The 25,672-nt window shown below is 39.1% G+C and overlaps 1 long non-coding RNA gene across 1 annotated transcript; it reads left to right on the forward strand.

The window, feature by feature from the left end:
• The first annotated feature begins 18,770 nt into the window (after window positions 1-18,770).
• Window positions 18,771-22,770, forward strand: LOC146470317 (uncharacterized). Its single transcript, XR_014867011.1, has 5 exons — window positions 18,771-18,872; window positions 19,473-19,573; window positions 19,893-19,993; window positions 20,263-20,378; window positions 20,827-22,770. It is a non-coding gene; the product is annotated as an uncharacterized LOC146470317 (long non-coding RNA).
• The last annotated feature ends 2,902 nt before the right edge of the window (window positions 22,771-25,672 follow it).

Here is a 25,672-nt window from a genome sequence, read left to right on the forward strand (position 1 = left end):
GCCAGGTCAACTGCGAAAAAGAGACATTTATTTATTTCTGACCAAATTACTGCATTCGCGGTCATTAAAGATTTGGTCAATTATCTTCCAGTACAAAAGTGATATGAAAAAAGCTGTTTTTCAATGCAAAAGGGATTTCGAACTGAAATGCAATTCCCCGAGTTCGTTATACATAATTAACTATCGAATAAAGGAGGAGGGCATTCGTGCCACTTCCATTCAAAAAATACAACGCAAATTACCAATTTATCTTATCAGTAAGGAGATGAAGAGAAAACCGAAAATAAAACATAGCTTATGTGATAGCGTTTTGTCAGGTTTGCATGTCGCGCGAGGGTGAAGAAATCCCCGAAAACCAACACTTCTAAATTCCAATTCGATCTCTGATAAAGAGATTTGTTTTTTTTTTTTTATTCTTTTAATTACTTTAATGGACAAGAGGGTTTTCCAAGGTTAAGAAACGCAAAGAGTTAGTATGTACCCAAAACAACCGAAAAAGTCAGTACTTTTTGGTTCCGAAAGCTCTTTGGGAGCTTAAAGAAGCGTACGCCAGGATAGTAATAAATATGTTGTGGCATAAGGGGGTGAGTTTCTAAAGGAAACTGCGGTATTGGGTCGGTGGGGAGTAGAAACGAATGATTCGCTCTGACGAAGGGCTAACGCTCGAGACGTCAGCACTCGATGGCCAATTTACCATCAGTTATCAACTCTGTTGCTAAACCAAATACATTGTGGTATAGAGTCGCATTAAAAACGACCAAAATAAAAAAAAAACGCGCGTTTGCAACATTATTTCGGTCGTAGCCGTTAGCTTATTATTTTTGGCTCATTTCTTCTTGCGGTGAAGGTGGTTTTATTAACAGAAGACACGTTAAAAGTATTTAATAACAGTAAGCAACGCCTCCGCTTACCACATCTGAAAACATTTCCGCCATAACACTTAGATGTATTCCTTTGCTAAGACCGGAATTAAATAGTTGTTTTTGCCTGAGATAAGAAATTTGAACACAAAGCACCGGCAGGTGATTTGAACGACCTAAAAACAAGGATTACAAAGTCATTGCGCAGCTTGTACTCAAATTGTCTGCTACAACTGGCCGTCACGCGCCGTTCGACCTCAAATGAATTACACATTTGATTTTTTCCCACAGTTCTGAGTGCAAACTTCCTCTCATTCTGATAATTCTTACAAAAGTTACCATTCGGATTGAAATTATGTCATTTGTTATTAAAAAATTATCGTAATGTTGTTTTTATCAGCAACGATTTGAGCTTCATCGACCAGATTGGTGTCGCCTTTTTCAACTGTCAAAACACTGTTTCGAAGAGGCATCGACAACCTTGCCTTAAAAACATTAGACATTGTGCACAAAATAAAATCTCTGCATTAATAAGGTGAAAATTTATATTACCTTCAACTCCGATGACTTGAAAATAATCCTGTCATTGTGCTCTTTATCCGAAACGCAGTTTTATTTGACAATTCATTTCCGCCGCTATCCACATGGAATCGACCACAGACTGTTGAATAAAACTTGTCGTCTCATGGTTATTTTAAATCCAAGTCACCCAATAATTGCCTTATGTCATTCTTTTAGCAAAAGACTATAAATTTATGCCAATAGTCTCAGCGCCAGACATATCGGGAGCCACAACAAAAGCTATCTGCGATTTAATATTCAATGAGCCCAAGACCACCAGATGACATTATTATCACCACAACAAACGGGTAATGATATTCGTAGGACAAAGCAACTTTTTCTGAGCTTTTAAATATTAAATATCTTCCGAAATAACTGTGTAAACTCTGTGGTTAGAATTAAACAGTACGTTTTGTTGCGCCAAGTTTATTTGGATTTGATCATTTATCTTGCTAAATACCGAGGTGACCGTCTCCTTTGAGCGAAACATATTTCTGTGGCGAAAGGCGGTCCTATAGAGGACGTGACCGCACTTACGATTTATTAATGTAAACATTTGTAAATGTTGTGAGATTTTTTCGAGAAGCTGTTGATGTCTTTTAAACGAGAAGGCACATTAGTGTCAAAATTTATTATTGATGTGATTCTGAAAAGGCGTTGATAAGCCAAACTTTAATTAAAAATCTTGTAAACAACCACCATTTTAAGGCGCATCTGTATGTCCAAACTGTAATCAAATTTAAAAACATTTCCAGGTGGGAGTAACAGTTGTTAATGGGTATTTCAGTAAACCGCAAGCTAGTTATCAGCACAACTGATATATTCAAAACGCTCTTTTCGAAGTCAGGCGTACTTCCAAGAAAGTCAGATTCATATTAAGTGCCTGTCAAATCTTCAATAATTTCGCGGCTGAAACAGAACAATGTCATTAGTCTAAGTGGCTCTCTCTCTCGCGGCGATGTTAGCCACAGTAGCAGTTACAAAGAAAGAGCAGTCTTGCTTCATTTGCATTTGAAACGATTTGCTGGAGGAGCTGTTAGGGGGTATTGATGGGGTGCCTTACAAGAGCGACCTTTTTCTTTTCGTGGGCGACGCCGATCATTCGAAAAGGTCACTGAACCAATATGACGTGAAAATTTGCATTTGTAGTTTCTGTTGCCCAAGACGCAGAAGCAGCTTTTATCGTAATACATTTAATCAGCTCTTAAAAATATTTTCTCCGATGTTCCAGCTGTCGCCGGCGTAGCCTGTGGACACTTGCGACGCCAACCAAATTTTCAGTTTTCAGGGACAGACAAAGGTTTATTAATCGCCTGAGAATTAAATTCGTATTGAATTGTGATAAGAAGTAGCGTTTTCTTTCGTGTCTTCGCACCTAAAACTTCAGTAAAGTGGAAATGTAATTCGTTTTGCTTTCGAAGTGACGAGAAATATTGTTAAGAGAGCGAAATGACACCAGCTAGGATTTTCGGATAACCAACAGCTCATAAATGCGGGGGATAGTGGATCTGTTCACCAAAATTTTTCTTCGACTTAAAAATTTAGCCAAATAATTCAAACTGATATAAATTGCACAAATAACCCTTCTAAATCCGAAGATAATCGTGGAATACAGAAAACAGCAAGCTGGTTGCCCCCGTAATTGAAGAAGCCTCCCAGGTTATCACGAAAACTAAACAGATTTACCACCACCAAAATGGAAAATTTAATATTGAGGGGGAATTCTGGTTGAATTTTTGTGAACTCGCGGCAGGTATAAAAGAAATAAAGGAGATTTAACACACCAGGTTACCACTGATTTGGACCGTCACTGTACGAGAGCACTGCAGGCTTCCAGCGGCATATCAGTCCTCGAATGACTATTGACCTCAATCATTAATTATTAATTACTCAAAAATCTTAGTGTTTCTCAATTTCTTCTTCCTACACTATGAATTCTTTTTTTCCTTTCTTGCTTTCTTTCTAAATATTCTGAAACGCTCTTTTTTAAATCTGAAGGTGAAGCTTCGCACCATCGACTCATCGAATGGCAATAGTAAAAACATGAAAGACTGGGATATGAACGATAAAATGCTAAAAACTTTCAAAATCTAATCATTCGACAAGACTTCCCATGCTGTTATAGGGACGTTCCCTGGATTTGGCAAAAAAAAAAGACTCAATAGACTGCTCAATGGACATTGAACGATTATTAGTATTAATACAGCTATTTGTTGTTGTGGCCTAGTCTGGAGGGGATTTCTCGATTTCCATGTAGTTAAAACCTTAACTAACTCGGAAGTTACAGGGAAGCGCCCTGGATTTGTCAGAAAAATAAAATGTATTAAAGACTGTTGAATTGTCAATTCACGATTATCGATTAACAAACGTATCTGGTGTTATGAGCCAGCAGAGAATCTGGAAGACGTTTTTCAATAACAGTTGAAATCTCAACTAATTCGGCAGTTATAGGGAAGCCCCCAGGATTTGTCAGAATAAGAAAACTTGAGACTGCTGAATTTACTAATGCAACAATTGGTAGTATTTTTAATACAACTTTCTATTGCCATGGCCTAGCTAGAGGGTATTGATGGGGGTTTCAAATTCGCAATTGAAATCTCAACTAATTCAAAAGCTAAAGGCAAGACCCCTGGAATTGTTAGAAAAAGAAAATGTATTAGGGGCTCCTTGATTGTCAACGCAAGAATCAGCAGTGTTGATACAACTATCTGTTGTTATGACTTGGTAGAAGGTCTGGATGGTTGTTCAAAATTCTCGGTTGAAATCTCTACCAATTTTTGCAGTTTTAAAACAACAACTTTATTCAAATCATTCGGACAACACTTGAAACCCGTTGGTAGCGATCCGGCTAGTCAAGGCGGCTTTCAGAAGTAAACATGGAACAAAAAAACATCAACACAGACTATTATAATGTGCAAACTTTAGAAGCAATGCACAGTTTAGTTTAGAGAAAAACTCTGGATTTATAACCAAAACCGAATGGACATCTCTGAAATGTCAATGCATGATTAAAAATACTTAATGCATTGCCTAGTAACGGTTCTGGGTGAGGTTGCTATGTTCTGAATCTCAATCGAAGTCTCTGACAGCCAGTTCTTACAGTTTTAAGGAAGCCCCTAGATTTGGACTGAATAAATGCTGCGTATGGAATCTCATCGACATTTAAATGCAAATGTGTTCTCTCTGAGATAACAGATGTTCTGGATAGGCGTTCTTCTTCAAAAAAATTAAGCGATTATATACCGATCGCGGCGATGCAGCGGTGCAGCGATCGCGGTTTCCGCGATCGCTCGATCGGCGTTTAAAATCGCCGATATCTGGCACGTCAGACGAAAATTGCCAGGTGTTCGCGGTGCAGCGATTGCGATTTTCGCCGATCGCCGCGATCAAATCGCCGGTATCTGGCGTGTCAGATTCGCCAAGTGTGCCCGTTCCCGCGATTTTCTACGATCATCGCTGCGAATCGCCAGTAAAGTGAACCAATCAGGTTGGGCGATTTTGTCACATGACTTTTCAAAACTCCCCTCGATGGAGCTCGGGAACAATGTTGAAGTGCCACTTCGCCGCGATCGGCGAAAAAAATCGCCAGGTGTGTCCGCATCAATCGGTGGAGAAAATCACTTGCGATCAAATTCGCCGCGATCAGCGTGTTAAATCGTCAAGTGTGTAGTTAAGAATCAAGAATGTCGACAGTACAAGGTTCATAAGGCTACGCGAAATCGTATAAAAATTATTTTAAAGGGGCACTAACTTATCTTTTACATTACTGACGAAACCAACAAAACGGAAATGGCTAGTGTAAACTTGTCCGATGAGTGCATAATAATATTATTACGTTTCCAAACTTAGCGTTCAAAGTCAAGAAAAATTAAATTTTTGCTGACAAACATTGTGTAGTTTTCGGTATTATGTAGAAAGGGGTCTGGCCCAATTTCAATTGCGCTGTTATGTTAACTCAGTTGTCTTTCACCTGTTTGTGGCAACGATAAAAAAACTGCGGTAAAAATCGTCTGCAGGAAATGTTGCACTAAGCATTTTGTTCCTGGAATTTGTTCCAAAATTTTTTTGCGAGACACTTTGCAGGAACTGTTCGTCCAAGAAGCGATAACTCGAATCAGTTTTTTAATTCAAATGAACATTTTTTCTAAAAAGGGCGCTGATTTCAGTGAATAAGTGATTTGCAGTTCGTGCAAAGCCATTGCAGTGCGTTGCGATATGTCGTGCGTTGCTACTAGTAATCAATGCAATGAGCCAATTAGAAAAGAGTATGGAGCACGTGGGATGGAGTGGCGCGCTTTCCAAATTCGTCGTTGAAACTGGTTCAAATTTATTTAAATTTGACTTTTTTGCCACACAATTCGGGCTGCAGTGAACATAAACACATCCACATTCGTTCGCCGGAATATCGACGGAAATAGCAGTAAAGCACCGTGAATTCAGCAGTACATTTGAAGACTAGTGTAGAGGACGGTAGCAGGTTAGTTGCAGTTTTCACGTTTAAACATTATGCATCGTTTCAGCATATTCTTTCACACATGCAGGCATGTCAGAGAAATGTCATCAGATTTGCTTCTGATGTGAATTTGTAACTCTCTCCGGCCTGTTTGTTCACTTCAGTTTTTCATTGCAAGGTTTAATGTAAACCATTGTACATTGAAATTTAAGCTTACTTGTTTATTTTTTTGCACAAATTTCAAGAACAAGAGGAAAAAGTTCAGGGCACGTTGTCAGGTCGGCACTTGCGAACAACAACAGTAGCTAGAGAAATTTAAAAGTAAGTCTTGTTCTAGTTCCACACCCAAAATGCAAATTATGTTTGTTTTCATTGCTTTACGTCCTCACAAAAATTGGGAAAGATTTCCGCACAGCCCCATACGTTAATTATACATGCATCAATGTCATACTAGCCCTCTTAGACAAAGACCGAACACAAATATAGTTGAGTCGCAAAATGTATTCATAATTAATGAATGGGGCTGTACGGAAATCTTGCCCAAGTTTAATTTGAGCTGATTTGTTATAGGGAATTCGCCTGGAAATTTTCGTGGATATCAAAACGATAACTTCATTTTAAAATTGAAATGGTGAAAGTTAAACGCAAGTGCAGTGCGGTAACTAAAAATACATAAAAAAAAATAGGTGAATAAATGGCGTTTTATTGAGAAAGGTGCACCGCGAGAAACAAACACTTAGCTTTTTCCGCCCTTTGATAGATTAGTCCATCAAATTTGCTTTTCACTTGTCGGTTCGTGTGAAGATCAGAAGCAAAACTGTGTACAGCTGCTGTGTACTACTTCAAAAACTTGGCTACTTGTGAAAGGACACTTTCACGATTTCGTAAGATAAAAAATGGAAATTAAAATATTTTTAACAATTTATTTTGTAACGAAGAAGCGAGATTGATGTATATAGTTCTGTACTTGCACGCTTCAACAGTTTCAGTGTTCAAATTGTTGCTTAATTTCTTTTGTTCTTTATGTCAAGCAATCCAAAATTTTTCGAAAGTTCAAACGTTCAACCTTCGTCAATTTAGGAAAGGATTTCGAAAACGTTTTTCATGTTATTGTCTTGTTTGCTATAGATTCAATAAATACATGCGCAAATTGTAACAGCCGCGTCACAGAAATCGAGATATTGAGGAGAGAAGATGCCAAAACTTCGCCCGTTTCAAACAGTGACTGCATGTACATAGAGGTAGAGAAACAGTGTCAAAGGGATGAAATTGAGAGCCAAACATTGGCCTTAATAGAAGACTTGAGAAGCAGGATCATATATTTGTGAAAATGTTACGTTTTGCACGACTTCACGTTATCATAACTATTCAAAACACGTGAATAGCAGTGAAATAGACCCGCACAAACAAAATAAAACTCTTGTTCGGAGAAAGCGAATAACGACTGACAGTTGACGAACATTCAGCCTTCTTATCTAACACCGGTTTCGGTTCTTGAGCCTAAAACTTGCGCAAATATCGAAAAGAACTCTTTCGCTAACCGCTTGCAATTTGCAGCAACAGAAAAATCTGCAGGGGCATTTTTAAGATTTCTCGATTTATGCAAAGTAGGAATTTTTTCACTGATCAGCGCTACATTTTAACTGTTTTCAAACATAACTATCTTAAAATCAGAGCCACCCATGAAGCTCAATATACATTTAGAATGTGTCTCTATGAGGAAAGACATTTTAACAGAAAAGAGAAAGTGTCAAGTTTTATTTTACCAGAGATATTAGTAAAAAATGGGGGAATAAACAAAATCACTCCGTTAAAATTGATTCATTATTTACTTGAAAGCTCTCTAACATATTTTTTTCTAATTTCGCCTGCAAGTTGTCTACATTGAATAGTCTAAATCCCCAAAGTTTTGCATAAAGTGTCTGACTAGATTTCGAGATAATCGACAATGTTCAAAAAGAGAGGCTATGCGCTACCGTTGCTATGGTAATAGTTGTTTCTTGGAAACCAATGAAAAAATTAACTTTGATCATATGTTGAAATGATGATGTAGTATGAAGATGGATGTTTATCTTCAATGCGAGATTATAATTGTAACTTCCACCCTAAGTCCAGAAAAGCTCCTGCGAGCCTCCTTAAATACTGAGGTTTCCTTTAAAAATATCGATACTTGCAAGAAATATCGGCTGTTTCGATCCCTTTCGATACTGCTCACTTGACTCCTCATAGAATATTTTAAGGGTATTTTAGTGCCGAAAATCAATATTTTTCCGTTTGTGTATGTGCTGTTGCACTGAGCTTCAACGCAAGCCGGAAGTATCACAAAATTAAAGTTAAAACACTGTTGCTGGGGCTGTGTGTTTTTTGTTTGATGTTTACAGACTATGAAGGATGGTTTTAGAGTGTAGGTGATAACAACACAGAAACGTCTTTAATGATGACGTCACAATATCGGTATTGCTATCGGTTTAAAAAAATGCTAAAAGAAAAAAACTGGTATCAGCCCACCGTTAATTACAACACTTCTGCCCTCTTTTAGGGCTATTTTCAATTGAAAGTAATTCGCGTTTGTTTTGGTTTTGTTTTAATACTCGCTCTCATCGGTTAGCAAAACTCGCGCCGCTCTCTCAACCAAAGAGAGACAAAACCAAAACCAACCGTTACTTGCTAACAGGCGTTTTCCCGCGCTTGGCGCCTGTTGTATGTATTTGTTTCCAGTTCTAATTGGTTCTGCACTGTTTACGTCTGCTATGAATGGCCAGAGTACTTTGGTTGTGGTTTTACTACACTCATTTGAAAACCTCACCGTGATGATGATGATGATGATGATGATGAAAATTAAGGTTCAAAAAACCGTGAATGATCAATCTTGCTCAACGTTGGATCATATAGGGTCGTGATCAAACAAATCGATAAACACAGAAATGAAAGTCAAAAGGACTACTGCAAGGACTGATCATATAACGTGAAAAGGTTTGAGTATACGATATTTGGACTGGCCAACACCAGTCTTCATAAGGTTTATTAGGACAACTCACGAATTCACAGAATATATATGTTGTAGGTATGTTAATGTTTTACATCATATACATTCTTTGAATTCGTGAGTTGTCCTGATAAACCTGATGAAGACTGGTGCTGGCCAGTCCAAACATCGTATACTCTAGCCTTTTCACTTTGTTTGATCAGTCCTTGCAGTAGTCCTTTTGACTTTCATTTCTATGATGATGATGATGGTGATGATGGTGATGATGATGATGATGATGATGATGATGATGATGATGATGACGATGACGATGACGATGACGATGACGATGACGATGACGATGATGATGATGATGATGATGACGATGATGATGATGATGATGATGATGATGGTGGTGGTGGTGGTGATGACGGCGACGACGTCCATGACCATGATACTAGGGACCTTAAGCAGCGACGACGACGACGACGTCAACGAGAACGTCAGAAAACAATAGTTTTAATTAGCAGAACACTGGCTCTGCACGTGCGTTATACAACTTGGTACATTTCTTTGCCGTCCTCTGCAAAACAACAACTTGAAATGACCAAATTTAAGGTTTTATGGAGAACGTGAACGCATGATGATTAATTTTCCTTTCTCTTTCTGAACTTTAAAGGTGCCTCTACGACGTCAGCTCCTCGATAGTTCGGCCACATTGCACAAACTGAGAGAGTATAAATCATCGCGAATTTATTCAGAAGACGCGAAGGTAATTTTTTTAAGTTTCGTCTTGTCGGCGTCGTCGTCGTCTCTGCTTAAGGTCCCTACTGTCATGATTAATGTTTGTTATTACCGAGGGCCTTAAAATTCATAAAATATCCCTTGAACTTGGCTAATAAAACTCTGGTGGGTACAGTTTTCGCGATATTTGATGACGCAAGTATCAGGCTTCTGAACTTTTATTTCTGCAGTCTAGGTTGTAGATTTGTTATCCTCTTTCTTTTCAATTCTTGGTTGACATGTGAAGCTCGACTGAGTCTCATTCCACAAAGATCACTTTACTCTCGGTCCGTTTTAACATTTAATAAAAGCATCTTCTAAACTAGGCAATCGAAATATAGGCGGAAGTATTGAAACTGGCTTTGAACTCCATGGTCCGGTTGTTCGAAAGCCGATTAACGCTAATCCCCGATCAAAAGTTAACCGAGGTTTTCATTTCGCTCGTTAAAAATGTCTTAGAGAGCAAATATTAAGCTTAAGACAATGAAAAGGCTAAGTCAAAACTGAAGGACGAAAATCTTTTCGAAAAATCTTTATTGGTTAATAATTAAATTCGAATCAAAGTTCAGGTTAATCTAGGATTAGTTTAATCGGACTTTGAACAACTGGGCCCATGTGTCCGTGCATGTGCCTCGCACATAAAGCAAATAAAAATGAACAAGTTGAAGAGACGCACCTCAAACTGGGGCAAGATTCCTGCAGAGCCCCATGCATAAATTATAGGTACATTCAATGACTTGAACTCTACTCGTGATTGCTGGGGAATAGCATAAATAAGATTAGTTGAATGTATAATCAATGTATAGGTATGGGGCTGGGTGGAAACCTTTCCGAAAAGAAAATTATCAAATCAGGTTTTCGTTGATCCAGAAATGATATGAAAGGACGTGTTTCAATGGCTTTATTCGTCCAAGTTTAAGAAAATGTTTGATATAATTCTTGGATATGTATGTCCCCAAATTTAACAGAGGCATTTGACATTGTCCACCTTCCTTACTGACTCATTAGCTCACTGAAAATGTATTGAGAATGTATCAAAATGTGATAAAACAGGCACCTCTATTTCTTGGAAAACAACGATAATAATGATAATTAATAATATAGGACCCTATCCAAACGTTTTAAGAATAGCAAGTGAATGCAGGCGCAGACTCATGACTCTCAAATCTTATTTTCAAAATAAAGGTACCCTAAATAGATAAACTGGACAATGGTTTGGATTTTCTGTTGACACTTTGGTGATGTTGTGGTAACGATATATTGAAATTATGTTTTCCTCTTAATTTCTAGTTTTCTCCTGAATTGATGTCAAAACAAACTACATTGCCGCTCCGACATTACAGCGAAATATCCTGAATATCAGTGGCTCCAATGCATCCAGCGTCACAGCACACCCAATGACCTTTACGCTTACGATCAGCTCCAAACCCATTGCACGCAAATGGTCACATTCAGTACGGTACCACAGTAAACCCAATAGCCAGCTGCAGACCCACAGCCGCCACACCCAGGTTCCAGTTTCAAAACCGTAGTTCCCCATTGGCCAGTCGTTCGTCAAGTCACTTCAGACTACCTTCGGCCTCACCTCAACCAATCAAGGCAAAGAAAACATCTTCAATATGGGCAGGAGCCCATTGGTCAGTCTTTTCCTTGTGGGTTGGGAATGGGGGTTAAATAGGAGCTCTGGATGAACCTTACAAAACACACTTATGCACACACGTTCGGCCAGAAGTCCACGGACTTCTTATTCGGCTTATTTAACTTAACTGTAATTAGATTAATTAGTGGGTCCCCTGGGTTTGGTTGGCTTTTTCCCCCACCCCCTCCCCTGTGGGCAGGTTGTTCGGCTAATTACCGGATTTCATTCAGTCGTAATTTTTTTCGATGTTTTTTCGATCGGCAAATTTTTCTTCGAGTTCATCGGCTTCGACGTCGACTATTTCCGGAAACACCTCGCCATCGTGATCGTCGTCTCCGTGGCGTTCTCCCGCTTAGTCGCGCGAAATTCAATTGATCTATCACGTTTCACTTGACAGTCCAAGCGCTGTGAAAAGTAAGACTTTTCATCGTAAGGTTCAATCAGACTTAATTAAAAAGCAGAATTTAGTAAACTGGAGACGCAAGGCCATTCACCTGTTGTAGGGAGACCTTATTTGGCCACTCCTTACAAGTTTAATGGTTTTCTCTAGTTACAGGTAGATAGTTAGCCAGGCTCGCAGTTTTGGACGGCTATCAAGTTATCTTTCAAGGGCGCCTCGAAATTGCGAAGAAAATTATCGATATTGGACGCAGGAAAGTTCACGCAGGAGATAACGAACAAAGACGGTAGCCTAGCGCCAAATTTGTGAGCGTAGATCAGATCTCAGGAAACTCGTGACTTCATAACACTATTCAGACCGGCTTTTTGCTTGTTGAGTGTTTTAGTTGTTGTTGTTGTTGTTGTTGTTGTTGTTGTTTTTGTTTTTTTTGTTTTTTACCTATTGGATGCGCCCCCACCTGCATTTCTCCGGTCTGAATGGGGTTACAATAGTTAGTGGGGCATTATGGGACAATGCACAGACCTTACTTTAGATCGTTTACATACTTAGTCTTCGAGACTAATCTACGACGGAGAATCACCACAGCACCTGGAGCCGCACCATAGGCAGCCCAACAGTTAACAAAGGTCTAGATAGCACACTAGTTTCAGGATTATAAAGTGACAGGTATTTAGAAGGTTCTTCTTGCTATGACAGCGTGGACAATGAGACGAATACGAAAGCCAATTCGTCATAAGCGAATTCACGTATATCTGTTTCTTTGTTGATCTTGCCTTGTGGGAGGAGTCTTCTTTGCAAACGAGAAAAGCCTACATTGCACCTTGTGGGCGAGAGAGCTTAGATCGTCTACAAATCGTAGGCGTATGTAGTCTTAACAACCTATGGAGACTGGTTTAGTGCGAAACGTCCCTCAAAGACTTCACTGGTCCAGCACTGGTACTACATTGGCACTGTATTGGCACTACTTTGGTGCCGGCCGGTCGAAGAAAGAAGACCAAAGATTATCTTGCGCCAACGGTAAGCTTAGGTATCTAAGGTAGTCAGTGAAAGTAGACGAGGTAGTTGCCAAGACGGCGATGGAAGAAGATAATGTGCCAGTGATCCGAACCCGAAGAAGGTAATATCAATCTTTTGCACTATGAACGTATTTGACTGCCACGCACTGCATTACATTTTCCTTTGGCCTAGCAATGACTGTTTTGCTGGAAATGAAAAAGAGGTACTCGCATCCATTCTGAAGTGGTTATAGTAGCTGTAATCAAACTACCTTCTTGTGCAAATGGTTTGTTTCTCGAATTAGGAAGAGGAGTGTAGACATTGCAGATAGCACATAGCAGTAATAATTTCAGCTTAATCACAGCTGTTTTAACTTTGCGTTGCAGGACAAAGTTCAAGATTGGGGCACAAGAATTTGCGAGTAAAACTACATTCAAGGGAACTAAAAAGATTCTCATAGTATTGGCGCTAATCAATGTTTTTAGGAGGATTACAATCTTTCGCTTGGCGCTTCACTGAAGCTACCTCCCAGCAACGCATGTTAAATCCGCTGTTTTGTAAGTGATATCAAATAGTGCGTTTTCGCGATGACGTAATTTGGATACGACCACTGCAATTTCATCTCTAACCCGAAAATTACTTCAATAAGTCGATTAGGATTTAGCGCTGTTTTCCTTCGTATTTGCACAGCCTAAGAGGGGTAAGGCCTTAGTCAACTTCAAACCACATAAATTGGACACCAGTAGTTGTATTCGAATAACATCGCCGTGAGAACGTGCTATTGGCCGGCCGGCACCCGTCCCAGGTAAGACTTGTCGTTCATTCAAGCCTAACATCGCCCACCTTCGTTCCAAGTACGACAGGAAATCGCAACACTATCATCATGGAGGATCTCTAGTATGGAGAAAGAGGCGCTATACCCTGGCATATGAGGTACGTGGGTTAACCATGTGATACAGCCACGAAGCTGTATCACGCTGGAAGATAACACCAGTTCCCAATCACTGCTAAAAGAATCGTCCGTGTTACTAACCAGTTCTCCCGAAACGCATCGTCGTAGAAAGCATCGGTTGGAAATGATGTTATCTTCCATAAAAGATCGGTCCGGATTTCGATTTGAACTTTCGCTCTCATTCGGCCTTCGGCATATTTTTCGGCTTTTCGTCACGATTCCGCTTCAATTCGGTTTTCGGCTTCGCGCACAGTTGTTGTGCTGCACGCACAAGCTTGGTATCAACTATACCAGGCCGCAGCTGATCACCGCGTAACGTCCAGGGGCCCTGGAGTGTTCCATTTACTCGAGGTGTCACGTTTTACGTGCACAGGAGCACTCTTTGGTTTTACTGGACGCTAAATTTTTCATGTAGGTGCGCACCCGTCTTATATTTCATTTAGGTCCTGTGGCTTAATTAAGTTAATTAAATTATGTTATTAATACACTTAGGAAAATAAAACTAAAAAACTGTGTCTTGTGTCTTTATTCTGCGTCTTGTGTCTTTATTTTTAAACCGGCGACTACTTAACTAGACAGTACTAACGTAGCTATTTCATTTCAGGAACAATACTAACCACATGATTCGGTTTCAGAAAACAAACGACGATTTTTTTCTTATAATTATATAATTAATACACTTAGGGAAATAAAACTAAAAATACTGTGTCTTGTCTCCTTATTCTGCCTCTTGTGTCTTTATTCTTAAACTGCGGCTACTAAACTAAACAGTACTAACGCAGCTATTTTTTTTCAGGAACAATACTAACCAAATTATTCGGTTTCAGGAAACAAACGACGATTTTTTTTTCTTCAAAAGAATCAATGTCTTTTTCGGCGACAACAGCTACAACATTCAATGGATGCATTTCATTCGGTTTCAGGAAACAAACGGCGAGTTTTTTTTCTTCAAAAGAGTCAACGTCTTTTTCGGCGACAACAGCTACAACATTCAATGGATGCATTTGATTCGGTTTATGGAAACAAACGGCGATTTTTTTTTCTTCAAAAGAGTCAACATCTTTTTCGGCGACAACAGCTACAACATTCAATGGATGCACTTTGATTTGCGACGTTTCTAAGTAAAAGTAGCATGAATGTAAAAGCCATAACATGGCGCTTTATGTCTTAAAATAAAACTCTAATAAACAAAGAAAAGACTGGATGCGTGTTTAAATTCGTGTCCTTGTGTGGTTTATTAGGCAACTAACGTTTTAGTTTCAGGTCGAAAATTCAAATCATCTGGATTTTGAAGACTTCAAAGCACTTCGGATTCGTCTGCACTTCGTGAAGCTTCCCAAGACGTCTACAATTTCCTTTTTTCTTCTCCACCCGTCGTGACGGTTTTTTTGGAATGCGAAATCCGACTGGAGATTGCGATCAAGACGTCCCTGCTGTCCACATTTGAAGGTCTTCCATGCGTACCACCACCCTTACTTCTGATTGCAGTAAGGCGGAGAATTGGCCAGTCTTTGGCAGTTTGCTGAGCATGACATACACGCTGCAACTGAGCTATGGAAGCTTCGGAAGACGGCCAGAGAATTTTCCTTTTTCTCTTCTCCATCCGGCGTGACTTTTTTTGGAAGGCGAAATCAAGACGCATGAAGTCCACTAACAGCGATCAGAAGGATCCTCGAGTTCCTCCATCGAGAGAATACAGTTGAGACGTAACAGCTCTCCAATGGTGAAGGTCTTCCATGCGTGCCAACATGCCACCGTGTCACCTAAGGCGGAGAATTCACACTTTATTTTTTATCGTCGTTTTAACAAATGATACTCTGTACTCTTTCAGTTCCTATTCCGTACGACGAATGTTTGCTTACTTTTTTGTTATCAACCGAAGGCTCATCGCTACTCAGATGGCTTTGGAGCATGTACACAGAACCGTGAGTATGGCATAAGCACTGAAACTTGTGGTGTTCACACTCGATCATTATACCGGAATGGATGACTGGCGTTACTATAATAATGAGTCGTGCAACCTAGTGTATGTAAGCCCAATGACCGGCTCAGTGTTGCGAACCAGTTTGTATCCTCAACAACTGCTTGGTATTTTGTATAAAAACTCTAAGAAGCTGTTATCTCAAGACCACAACCAGCTGGCTTAATGGATTCCAACCCAATGATCTGTGATAACGTTCAGTGTTTCATGCAAGATATTAGAAGAGTTTGGCTTGAAAGCTCAAATCATTTTCTGTAGCTTCAGTATAATGGGTTCAAGCCCAATTGACTTCTGTGGTACTGATAAATCGTGTTAATGCTATTGAACTGAGATATTTGAAGCAGGTCAGAAAAACCGACCAGTATCTTAATAATGGGATTCAAACCCAGTCAGTGACCTCAGTCAGTGGTACTGAATCACTTATTCACCTGAATTTGTTATTATTTTATGTTGGACATTTAACGCAGCTCGGAAGCTCAGAACAATTGCTGTGGTTTCAGTCGAGTGGGATTCAAACCCAAATGACCTCTAGTAGTGGTTCGTTTTTTCTACTAATTGTGCTGTGCTACGTTTGACATTGAACTGAAAGCAGGTAAAACGACAGCTTGAGAAAGATCCGTGAAGCCTCAATCAGACTGGATTGACTCCCAAGTGATCATCATGGTAACTGGTTCACATTTCGTCCATTTGTGTTCTGGCGGATACAAGTAAGATAGTTTAACAAGATGAAAAGTCTAGACCAAGTTTCGTGGCTTCAATCAAATGAGATTCAAACCAAGTTGACCTTTGTGGGTCTAATTTACCTTTCTACTTACAGTGTTGTGTTGAAATTTAACAGTGTTTGTGGTCTTGATGGATTCAAACCGAGCTTGTGCAAACAGGTTCAGCGTGCTTAGAAATTACACTGAGGTTAGCAGTTCCGACTGGAAAAACTGGGGCAGGATTCAAACCTGCATGTAACCCTTATATATAGTCTCCGTCAGTTAAATATAGGACAACAAAAGCAGTATAAGTAAAACAGGGAATTAATTTAATCTGTTTCTAGTAGTTTCACTACTACAATTGCCTTTTTACAAATTGTAATTTTGACCAGAATTTTCAGGACATTTCAGACAGTGCCGTCGTCTTCATTTTTGAGACACATCCCTGCCAGTCCTGTGAACAGCTGTATGCCGTTTAGTGTCTTCATGGTGTCTTACCTACAAATCCAGTTGACTGTCAGCCTGCACACAAACATCAGTGAACGTTTAGATGAGGTGAGGCAAAACAAAGGGCCAAACGTGCTTTAATTGTGGTACCCGTGAAATTTTCTACTGTCTATCCGTAATTGTCATACGTTGTCACACGTCAGAAGCCTGAAATAAATTTCGTCTCCATAGGATATAGGGCCACCGAGATCGGTTTTAGCCTTATCAGATCAAAAAACAAGAAATAATTGGTGCTGGGAGCTGGCTAACGGCAATTGATTACATGGGAGAGTTTGAGTTTGAGTTTGAGTTTAAGTTGGAGCTCGTAAATTTTTTTCACTTTTAGGTGCAGTGTATGAAATTAAACCTAAATAAATAATGGTGCTTGGTATAAAGTTGCTAAACAGTGTCCATAGCCCCAAAGGAGCTTAGGCTTGCATTAACCAGCACAGTGCTAGACTCTAAATGCTAAAAATCATTGCCTAGGTTTAAATACACTAAATTTAGGTAAGTGTTCGAGATAAAATACTATAAAATTAGGCTAGGATTTCAAACTAAAATAAACGTTTAACTCCAAACACTAAAATCAATTCTAAACCATAAGCTCTATTAAATTGTGAACGCTACCTCGAACTTAACTCAAACTTGAAACTCGACCTCTTAAAATGACTAATACCAGCAAAAGTTTTTGGGTGGAGATTGATTATTATTTTTAATTTTGCCGCAATCTACTATATCACAGCATATCAACTATATTTCACTTCATTTCACTTTCTCCAGCTGGCTACTAATCTGTGAATATTTTGAGTTGCAATTTTCCAGGTTATTCTAGATGCCATGTCCTGCCGCACGCTCATCCAAGAGCTGAAGAAAGACTTCAAGAGGGCAGGTTACTATCTCACGATGCTGAGGTTCCTATTGATGACTGCCTGCCAGTTTACGGATGTCCCGTCCCGACCCGTATCAGTGTCAAAACGATTAGTTAAGAAGCAGTCCGAGCAGTACAGTTTTTCAAAGTCGGTTTGAATTTTCGTATTTTTGCAGACACTAAACTGTTTATATTTATAAGTTGAAGTCTTTCAGGAAGTTGTATCCAGGATAGGAGTCGCCGTGTACCTGTACATCATCATCAGAAAGCTGGAGCAGCTTCCAAGCATGTTTCATGATGTTGAACCAGTCCTATGTTCCTATAAACAAGCATGGCCATATCAACAGACTACTATCCACAGGATCCACCTGAGAGGAAGAGAACAGCACGAAAGAGGTGCCTGGTTTCCACAGTCCACCGAACGCGATGTAGCAATTTCTGCTGTCTACTCCATGTGGTAAGTAATTTTGTGCATCAGCTGCGACTAACTTCATCACATCATCCATAGGCCAGTTCCGAGTTGCTGTGAACCTCATTATGAAAGCGAGGCTAAGTGCAAAGTTTTTATTATGAAAATTAGTTTTCGTTCATATGCAAACAAAAATCAATTTCCATATGAAAAGCTTTTGCACTTAGCCTCGCTTTCATGAGGTTCACAGCAGCTCGGAAATATATGGCCTATTGGCCTCACAATGTAGATATTAAGTCATTAAATTGAGAGTGGAAAGTAATTATTTGCGTTCGCTTCATGTTTTCAGCCAAAACTTGCTCGCACGTTTTTTACGTGCATAGCGCCAGTCACGTACATTAGCATCGAGATCTATTGGTTTATTTTTTTTTTTACCTATGTGTAATTGGCCAGCAGTATGGTAAAGGCCCTATGCAAAAATGGCTGACATTTTAATATTCTTTTGTCTACATTCACTAACCTCGTTCAAGGTAAAATATTCCTTTGATATTTGAACTTAAGAACGAGGTTACTTAAAGCCAACTTGAATGGAAACAAAAGAATATTAAAATGTCAGCCATTTTTGCATAGGGTCTATGAGCTTACGTCAGTTGATTGAAAACCACTCTGAGTCTATATTAAACTTTTTTCAGGTCAAGGAGGACATGTTGTTGCTGCGTGACATGGCCTCGTGACATGACAGTGCCTACTATGCTGTTGCAATTGCTTCCCACTGTCGTCAGTTTGCTCGCTGATCTAGAGCTTCATAGGCGTGAAAGGTTAGTAATTCAAAACATGAGACCCGGTTGAGCCCTTGATCATGTCGTTTCCTTTTTTAAACCTTGAAAGAGTTGACGTGGTTTTAAGTTAATTTTAAATTTGTCGCCGTGGAGGTGGTGTGGCCCAGTCAGTTGGAGCACCGGCCTCAAAATCTGGAGTTCGCGAGTTTAAAAGTCCCGCCCTGGCCACTAGCCAAAGTTGTTTCGAGGTAGCCACTAACTCCTTGGTCACTGTGCTTTATATTAGGCCTATTTATGACTTTAAACCATCTTAGATTAAGTTGGATTACTGATTGGTTTCCGATTATTTGGATGGAGTGCCTCTTAGCTGGCTTTCTTGGTGTAACCAGTACAATTCCACTATACTGATCAACGTATTTACATTTTTTACATATACATCCCGATAAAACTCTAGGGTGCTTTTCTGTAGTACAGTTTCTGTTTTACTCAGTGTTTTACAAAGTGGTTTTCCCAATTTTGGCACTAAGCTGCTACCTCTTGGGGTAATTCCGTTTAGAAACTGATCATCTGGATCCGGATAAGGAAACACTAAAAAGGGCCGGAAAATTCACAATTTTTTTACTTTCTTGAACGTTTCAGGTTCTGAACCAGATGTTGTTCCCAACTTCAAGAAGCGTAGTACCTTTCCTGCTGGTGACTCTTTGACATCGCTGGTTTTCAATTCAGTATTTCACGCTTAGGTAAGTAAGTTTTTATATGCCTTCGTAAGATGTTGGCAAGCCGCAAACCTTTCCACCAAAGTGTGATAAAGCGTGCCAACGAATTTTAAAAGAAATCACGTTTGTGATAATCTTATTTCTCGTAAAGGGGAAGTAAAAATACTGCAAATTTAAATTGCAAATTTAAAAGTATGCTTCAGTCATGAAAACGCAACGAAAAGTTGTTGAACTGGTGAATATTTCCAGTTTTCTTTTTTCATGCGTTAGATTGGGGACGTGGCGTCGGTGGTGTTGATCTCTAAGAACATTAGCTGATTTGCTTCTGTTTACTTTCTTGTAGAAGAACTTATCATCGCATGTTATATCAATGTCTTCATACCACGATACAAACCATTACAGCATCCACAACGTGTAAAAGCATGACTGTGTCGCTTCCAGGAGGTACGTTGCGATACGGTATTTCACGTTTTGACTGAGACGTCTCTATGAGTAATATAACCAATCATTGTCCTTGAAGCCACTAAGGATAGCTGTATTGCTAACCGCGGGGTAGCAAGCGTTTCTTGTACAATTTGTTAAACAGTTCTCTCTTGTAGTCACTGTGTCCGTTGTTGTCGTTCTCTTTTCATTCAGAAATAGAAGAATAAGGCTAGCAGCGTAGATCTCCTAACACCTTCGCTGATTTCCTTACTTTTTTTACTTCGTTACAGATTGAATTAGCTAACACCACAAACTTTACCTAATTTCTTTATGATCGAATCCATACCATCACTGGAAGCATTCAGAACTGAAGTGCAGAACCTGTGTTATGTGTATGTTCCAAGAGGTAACAATTACATTTCTATGAATGTTCAATATCCAATTGCTCCTTACATGCAATTAATCGATAGATTGCCAAGACAACCAGTATCACGAAAAAAAAAAAGGAAATCATTGACCGACAGCTTACATGATGCATGATTACCAGAAGAAGCGTTTACAATCGTTAAAGAAAACCTTTTATTGTAGGGAAAGGAGGAAATCCACTCAAATTTAATAATAGACAGAAATAACTTACCACAAGAGAAGCCACGAACAGGAAGGTTTGAGAGACCTACGTATTTGTTAGCTTTCTTCAACTGCAAGCGAAAAGGAAGGGGGGGGGGAGGGAGGTGAACAGGGATGAAACACTAAGCGAGAGTCAGTAAAGGCTACAAACGTAATTTTAATTGTCAAGGTGAAAGTGTTGTGGTAATTCAGACATCGCAAATTAACTTAACGTTTTTTGTTTTTAGATAACGCGGTCAAGAACATGGCTCGAAAGTTTACGAGGGACAAGTCAGGAGAGTGAAGTACCGGTAATCAGAATATTGTGGATAAACTTGCGTCCATAGCAAATGAGAGGAGAGTATCAAGTCGTCGGAATAAAAAACGCCAACTAGATAAGATAGAACTTACACTGCAAAACAGTTGTTAGTTTCGTCTGTGACGAAACATACTGTGGATGAATGGTTTGGGGTGAGCCACGAGACTCGTGCGCAACAATGCACGCTTTCGGAGGTTTTTGCCTCGCGCTTGCACCTTCGGTGTTTTGCTTCTCCTTTTGAGAATTCGAAGTGAAAAAAACGAACGGCTGTTTTGCAGTTTAAGATAAACTAATCTATAGTAACTTAAGTAGAAAAGGATTCTGTGAGTGATCTCTTTCTGGAACGTTCACGGATCACCTAATTTCTCGGAGAGCCCGAGTATGAAAACATTTCGCTTCGAGTTTCTCTTCTTCTCACACAAATCAGCCTGAACAACTTGAGGACTCTTGTCAAAACGATTGATGCGAAAAAAGTATATTGGCCTACTACTCAAGGAGTTGCCGACGAGGTATTTTCCAAAATAATCATGTCAAATTCCCATTACCCTTTTCCTCGCCTTCCCTTTCCAACAAACCAACCCCCCCCAACCCTATCAGAACCAAGGACATGTTAGAAGCAACCCCCCCTACCACCCTCCCCGCTAACGTGGTTATAAACACGAGGTCATTATTTCATGAGATCCTTGCTTTTAGGGTTCATGAGGTCATACATCGTTGCCAGTCCCACCAAACCCACAAGGCAGAGGGATGACCAGCCTGCGAGCGAGCGCAGACGAATTTCTGTTTACCGTGATATGAAACAAAATGAAGGGGAGGGACTAGAATAATGTCGCAATTGAGAGAGCTAAGTGCAAAATGTCCTAGCTATGAACTGGTCATGTATCTAATATATCATAAATAGATGGGAACGTTTTGCACTGACAGCCTCTCAATTAACTTATGTCGTGTAAGACTCTCGTTGATTCATAACTGTGTCGACACCTCAGCATTAAGTTGAGCAAGCGGGCCATCCCTTTGTGCTTTCATGATTCATGCCTGATTCATGCCGCTTCATAGGTTTTACCATTTGAAATAAAACCCGTGTACTTCACTCGCCTCTTGACATCTCCTTGCGTTAAAAAAAAAAACATTTCCGTGACGGGTTGCAAATTACTTTCATTGGTAATTGTTCGAGTATCGATATCTCTCCACTTAACTGTTTCCAAAAGGTTGTTTGGGTTGTTTGTGCAAGAATGGTAATTATTTGAAATGACGTTTCAAAGACTTGTAGTCTGTTTGTATTATACTGCTGTGGTCTTCTGGAAAGAGTGTGGTCACTCGCAGGGATAGACAAAATAATTAGTTACTTTTTTAAACCCTTTTTCGCCAACATGTCGAGCTTAAAATTAAAATTTAAGAAAAAAATTGTAAATCAAAACTAAATTCAACATTATTGAAGAACAAACAGTATTGTGTGAGGTAATTTAACTTGAATGGTCACGCAATGGCATTTCATCCGCACGAAAAAGTGGAACCACAAAAGATTTGATATTTTATTGTCGGAGTAACAGGGTTAAAAGGACTTAAAACTTAAGATTAAATTTATCGAATCGGAAAATGTTGTGTATAGAAGTAAGCCAATGTAGTGACGGATTTCGGATGAAGAATTGTCAAACAGTATTGAGTGAGGTAATTTAGCTTGAATGGTCACGCTATGGCATTTCAGCCGTGGACGGAAATCTGGAACCCCAAAATTTTATATCTACTGTGGGAGTAACAGGGTTGAAAGACTTAAAAGGTTGTCATTTTCAGCTACGATTAAATGTGTCGAATTGGAAAATTTTGTCTATAGTACGCAACCTAATGAAGTGACGGATTTCGGATGATGAATTGGCTAACGTAATGCAACATTATTTCGGCCCTAGACGAAAAAAAAAGTTCAAATTCTAACGAGACGTTTTCGTAGTATACTCACCACAGGATACAGATTTTTCAAAATAATTACTAAGCACATTGTTCTTCTGTTGGTTCTCTGCCTTTAGTTTTCTCCTGGTAATTTTCTTATCATGTACTACATGTGTTTGAGTTTATTACCAAAAGAATTATTCTCCTGTTAATTTTTTTGTTTTGTTTTTAAACAGCAGTTAGATTTCAACACCAACACAAATATTTAACGGTCTTTTTTTAGCGTTGCTGCAATATTAATTGGGTGGAAATTTGTTTCTAGTTCTTATGCACAACAAAAGCAGTAAATAACATCCTGGGTGATCAATGTACTGATGTACCGTGGATGACATAGAACTGTATCAGTACTGTAAACAAAGTTGGGGAAGCAGAGTGGCCCTCGAATCGTACAAAGAAAAGTATGAGACCAAATTGTTACGTCGCTTCCCTCTCGCGTCCAGTATAATTCAAGTCCCGTAAAAACTGGAAATTGATCGATCGTAGTAAATTAACCCAATAACAACAGAAACAACAAAGTCATATCGCTTGACTTCGAACAGTGCCAGGCCCAGAGTCCAATAGACTGCAGGTTCGATTCGTAACTGTAAACTGAATTATATCTGACGCAACTGACATGTGACGCATAGTTTATACCTTATTGTATCGAGGATAAATTAATGCGACAACTGGTTCTAGCGTTTGCAAAAAAGCGCTTCAACTTCACTGCTTTATTTTAGAGTGCCATACCAGGCAGTTATTTGGTGTTTGTTCTTGTTAGAGCTGTAGTGTTCATTTTCAACTTTACTTTCAGTGGTCAGTGTGTTTTTCTTGATATATATAATTGCAATATAAGTACTTTATACTGAATTATTTTCACTGACTAGCAAGAAAACTTAAGAAATATGGGTTAACTTTTTCTAAAAGGAAAGGAATATTGATTTTATTTGTAAATCTTTTGGTTCTCGTTTCCTTCTTTAAAGGTTCACATTGAGTAAATTTTTTTCAAACTTGAGGCGAGAAATTACTCAGTTTGGCTGCACTTGGGACATCTGAAATCTACCTGATGGTAACAAGCTTAACCTCAGTAACAAAGCAATAACCAACTAATACAGGAAGATTTCTTGGTGTTCCAGGAGAACTGAAAAATGCTTCAGAAAGTAACAAATCCATTATTGGTAGAAACAGCAAATTTACGCCAAAGAATTGATTGAGAGACCACTGGTGTCTTAACTTGACGACTTTAGCACTACAAGTCCTCTAATTTTTCTTGGTAACTCAGTTACTGTGTCACATGTTACTGTTATACAATAAAATTGACAGAAGTTTGAAATGATGTGTTCCTTTTTTTGGCTTACTCCTAATGTTCTGTTTTCTAACTATTGGTGATGTTATCTACGTGGGTCTGATCCGGAGAATCCAACAAGAAAATTAAAGAAAAGAAGTTGAAATGTAGTTTAGTGCATTCCTACATAATTTCATGGCCTTAAAATGAGTTAGCTAGCATGGTTTGATCTGCTCGGATTCTTAAGCTTTAAATTTCAATTGCCGAAAACTTTAGGGAATATTTTCAATGTTATTATCAATTGAAATTTTTTCTTTGTGAAGTTTAATGCTCGGCCCCACTAGCACTTGTGCTAAATATCGACTTTTTTCCAAGGGGTAGATCCGGGTTTTTGGTCGAAAATGATCAAATTTTGAAGTCGGCATTTTTCATTTGTTTATGTCCTTAGGGATCTCGGCGTGTTGTAAAACTCCCTTGGGAATTATTTTTAAGTACAAATATCTCGATGACAAAGAATTTTCTGTTGAACTCTCACCCTGATTTAATCTTTTATGGGCTATTTCTTTGCACCTGGTCCCTTGGGAAACCTAAAAATTGTCTCGGGGGTCGTTCACGGACACACTAATTCGATTGCAAGCTTTTAAAAGAATATTTGTACTTCGCCCAAAAATCGAGTTTTTTTCCAAGGGGTAAGTCCAGCTTTTTTTGGTCAAAAATAATTCAATTTTCAAGTCAGCATTTTTCACTTGTTTATGTCTTTATAGATCTCGACGTGTCGTAAAACTCCCTAGGGAATCATTTTTAAGTTCAAATAACGCCCCGAAAAAGAATTTTGTGTTTAAGTCGCTCCCTGACTTCATCTTTTGTTTGCTATTTCTTTGTCCCTGTTCCCTTGGGAAGCCTAAAAAGTGTCTCAGGGGACATTTTGGGACGCACTGGTTTGATTGGAAGCTTATAAAAGAAGGTATTTGTATTTCCTCCAAAAATTGACTTTTTTCCAAGGGGCAAGTCCAGGGTTTTTGGTCAAAAATGACTAAATTTTGAAGTCGGCATTTTTCACTTGTTTATGTCTTTAGAGATCTTGGCGTATCGTAAAAACTCTTTCGGGAATCATTTTTCAGTGTAAATAACGCCCTGACAAAGCATTTTCTGTTTAATTCTCACCCTGACTTCATCTTTTGTCTGCTATTTCTTTGAATCTGGTTCCCTAGGGGACGTTTTTGGAAACACTGATTCGATAAGAAACTTTTAAGAGAATATTTGTACTTCGTCCAAAATTCAACTTTTTTCACAACGGTGAATCTAAGAGTTTTTGGTCAAAAATGACGAAATTTTGAACTCAGCCTTTTTCACGAGTTTATGGCTTTACTGATCTCAACGTGTCGTAAAAACCCCCTTGGAAATCATTTTTAAGAGCAAATAACGCCCTAACAAAGAATTTTCTGTTTAACTACACCCCGACGTCATATTTTGTTTTGTGGGCTATTTCTTTTTCTCAAGTCCCTTGGGAGGCCTAAACAGTGCCTCGGGGGACGTTTTCGAACACACTGGTTACATAGAAAGCTTTTAA

This window comes from Pavona decussata, unplaced genomic scaffold (genome assembly GCF_977016875.1).
Source record: "Pavona decussata unplaced genomic scaffold, jaPavDecu1.1 SCAFFOLD_114, whole genome shotgun sequence".
Classification (NCBI taxonomy): domain Eukaryota; kingdom Metazoa; phylum Cnidaria; class Anthozoa; order Scleractinia; family Agariciidae; genus Pavona; species Pavona decussata.